Source organism: Gossypium hirsutum, chromosome A08 (assembly GCF_007990345.1).
Source record: "Gossypium hirsutum isolate 1008001.06 chromosome A08, Gossypium_hirsutum_v2.1, whole genome shotgun sequence".
Taxonomy (NCBI): Eukaryota; Viridiplantae; Streptophyta; class Magnoliopsida; order Malvales; family Malvaceae; genus Gossypium; species Gossypium hirsutum.
The window spans coordinates 3,700,336-3,703,885 of record NC_053431.1 but is presented as its reverse complement, the minus strand read 5'-3'; the positions used below and the strand labels follow the sequence as shown (position 1 = coordinate 3,703,885).

General features: G+C 37.6%; 1 long non-coding RNA gene across 1 annotated transcript; it reads left to right on the top strand.

Annotated features, from left to right (window-relative positions):
- Nucleotides 1-203: 203 nt before the first annotated feature.
- On the top strand, nt 204-2,498 carry LOC121204888 (uncharacterized). Its single transcript, XR_005900038.1, has 2 exons — nt 204-1,464; nt 2,107-2,498. It is a non-coding gene; the product is annotated as an uncharacterized lncRNA (long non-coding RNA).
- Nucleotides 2,499-3,550: the final 1,052 nt, after the last annotated feature.

The following is a 3,550-nucleotide window of genomic DNA, read 5'->3' as shown; positions in this document are numbered from 1 at the left end:
CAAATGTACCAAATCACCCACCAATACCCATATCAATCAACCCAACCCAATTAAATTACCTACCCAAACAAACCAACCATACCCAATACCCACATAAACCCAATACCCAAGATTGGCCCAATTACCAATTCCTAACCCAACCTAAAACAAACCAAATAAAAAATAAAAAATAAATAAAATTACCCAAATCCCTAATTCCCCAACTCATCTTCTCCATATTCTTCATATTCTACAAACAAAACCTAAACCCAACAACAAACCACGTTGCCACCGTCATACTCCCCATTGCCGACCGCCGTCGTCGCACTCTGTAGTCGGGCTCGCACCTCTCCATCGCCTTCACCGTCGACGAACCCGCACTCACGCTCCACCTCATTTTTTTCCTTTTTCTTTTTCCCCACGTCATCCGATGCCGACCTCCACCACCGAGCTACTGCTGAACGGAAAACTCACATTATCATCGCTAAACGGAGCTTTCCACCGCGCACCGCTGCTCTTCTCTTCCCTGAACCCTATTTTCTCTTCATCTTATTCCTCAACAAAGTAAAAAAAAAACCCAACTCTCATCACCTAAACCCCCTCCAAAACCGAAACCACCAAAATACCCTCTCAAAAAATTGACCTAACCTAAACATCGTCACCACTGCCGTACGTTTCTACCACCGCCATCGTGCACCGCTGCTACCGTATCTACCGTCGCCACAGTCACCAGTGCCGACTATTCGTGTCATCTACACGGGGACCATGGTTCGAACAAGGAACCAAACGACCGACAACTCTTGGTTTCACTCAATCGAAATTGACATCAATTTTCGGCACCTCCAGTCGTCGATATAGCCAACAATGAACCTTCTCCACCTCCTCCTAAACGAAAGGGCCTACCAACGAGAGCACGTCGCCAATAACATTAGACTCCAGTCGAACCAAAACACTCAGACAGCAGCTTCGCCATTTCTGAAAGGTCGACCCCAAACCCTCAATTACTTTACCTTTATTGACATATAATACAAGTAATTCAGACGAGGCTCAAACATCTAGCGATCATGTCGACCCCTCTGCGAATGAACGTGTTGCCCAATACCAAACACGGTCGTCTACTACTCAAAGTCATTGACAATAGACACGTGAACCAGCGACACCACCGCACAGCAGTACTGACACTGCTGAAAATTCAAGTCCACCTTCATCGCCTGACGAATATGTTCGACCAGCACGAAATATTCAACGTAATAAACGAGGTCGTGCAACAATTCCCACCGAAGGAAGATTGCGAGGGTTTTCAGATTTTTCGACCCCGGAGCATCGCACACGATACGACAACTTTTGACAACGCCCACTCCCAGTCTATAAGCAAATCGATTCCACCACTCTTAATATGCTAGATATTCATGATGCTGTGACTACTTATTTTGATGTTGTTGGTTGGAGCTCTTTTGCAAACATATCCTGTGATGCATATTATGAGTTAATATATGAGTTTTACACCACTTTTAACTTCAATACTACTGCATTACAGACTGTTGAAACACAAAACATTATATGTTTTCGTCTGTTTGGAAAGGGCTTTCGGATGTCGATATTTGATTTTAATATTGCCATGGGTTTCGTTGATCCTGACAATATTCAGTCCGATTCCTATCATACTGCTCTGTTAGACATTCCAAGTGACTTTAATGCTCAAGATGCCTATCGTGTTTTAACTTATTCTGATCAACTTTATAATCCGAAAACCACAAAAAATTTATTGGTGCATGAACCTGATTTAAGATTTATTCACCGATTTTTGACATTTAGTTTTTCGGGACGAAATGATTCATCCTCTCTCTTAACGAAAATTGAATTATTTTTCTTGTAGTGTATGCATTCCGGTTATAAAGTTAATTTAGGATATTGGTTTGCACGAAATTTTCATGCTGTTTTGCGATGTAATCGTCCTCTAATACTTCGGCCGTATATTACGAACTTAACCTCTACACTTTTTCCTTCTGAATTTGATTTCTCGTTCTTGACATGTGCATATTATATGGACAGTCTAGATAAATATTTGTTTGGATTCTATAGGTTTGCTTGCCGGCACCCTTACTGCGTATTATTTTATTCCTCCAGGTACACGGACTGCTTGTGGGAATATGGTTTTTCGCCAACGCCCATATTTCGCTACTCGAGAACAAGAGGAATAGCCTTCAACTGTGGAGGCCCGTTTAAGCCGAATCGAAGCTCGACTTGAAACAATAGAAACCCAAGTCTCCACAATCCTCGACATCCTGCAGAATCGTTACTCCCAACACCAACAACATCATTAACATATATGAGGAGTGTTCTTAACATTTACTTTTTATTTATTTGGGCTGCTGACTTTTAATTCATATAATATATGCTTGAGGACAAGCATAGATTAAGTAAGGGGGATGGAGGGTAAATATGCATGATTTTTGTTGCATGTCTCTCTTTTGCATGTGTTCAATTTTACATTAAAATTCATTCGATAGTTTATTTAACATTGAGTCTTTAATCTCATACTTAACTAATTTGGACAATTGGGCAAATTTTGAATTAAAATGTTCAAGTAGATAAATTAGTCGACATGTGTGTTTAGAAGTTGATATATGTAGCTAGATTTTTCATATGAATTGATTGTTTGGAAAATTATATTTGCTTGTGCATAAAAATAAATAAATAAATAAATGAAGGTTCAAGTTATGAGTGAAGTTTCGAAAACGAGACCGGATTGAGTAACCGGGGTAAGGTGCTTGGGTTGTCATCTATCTCGCATAAAAAGATTCAAGTGACAAGTCGATCACTTATAAACATTCTGCTAACTGAGCCTTTACACAAAAAAAAAGAGAAAAAAAAAGAGAATAAATAAATAAAAGACTGTTTGAACTGAGTAACCGGGATAGGGTGCTTGCGTTGTCATCCTAGTTCGCGTAAAAAGGTTTGACCACGTCAATAATTTTATTTTTCTAATACGTAGTTAATTAATAATGCCCTGCAAATTATTGTATTCAAACTCAATTTAATGAAATTATTTAGTTCACATATTTCAATTTTGTGACACTTGTTGATCAAAATTTATATCTTGAGCATTTATTTATTCTTGCCTAAGTTGTTTACATTGATTATGTATGCGAAAAGAGACTCGATTTTTAATAAATTGTAGAATAAATTTTAATGTTTGAAAGAGCAACATGCTTAAGGGCAAGGATGAGCTAAGTAGGGGAAGTTGATAAACATATTAATTTACATGATTATTGTGTTTAATTTGGTTTATTTCTAAATTAATCCTTGCCTAATTGGTGTTTTTTATGATTTAATCTTTTCAGGGATGCAATTGGCCAAAAACGAGCAAAAAGGGGCCAAATTGAAAGACAAATAGTTGAATTGGGGCTAACTGAAAAGGATGGAGAAAGCCAAGGATTTATCATATATTTTGACTTTGTAAAAAGCTAAAAATAGGAATATATTATTTTGTCTTGTTTTATTATTTTATTTTATTTTATTTTATTAATTTAGGTTAAGCTATTTTTAGTAAACCCAATGTATATAAATA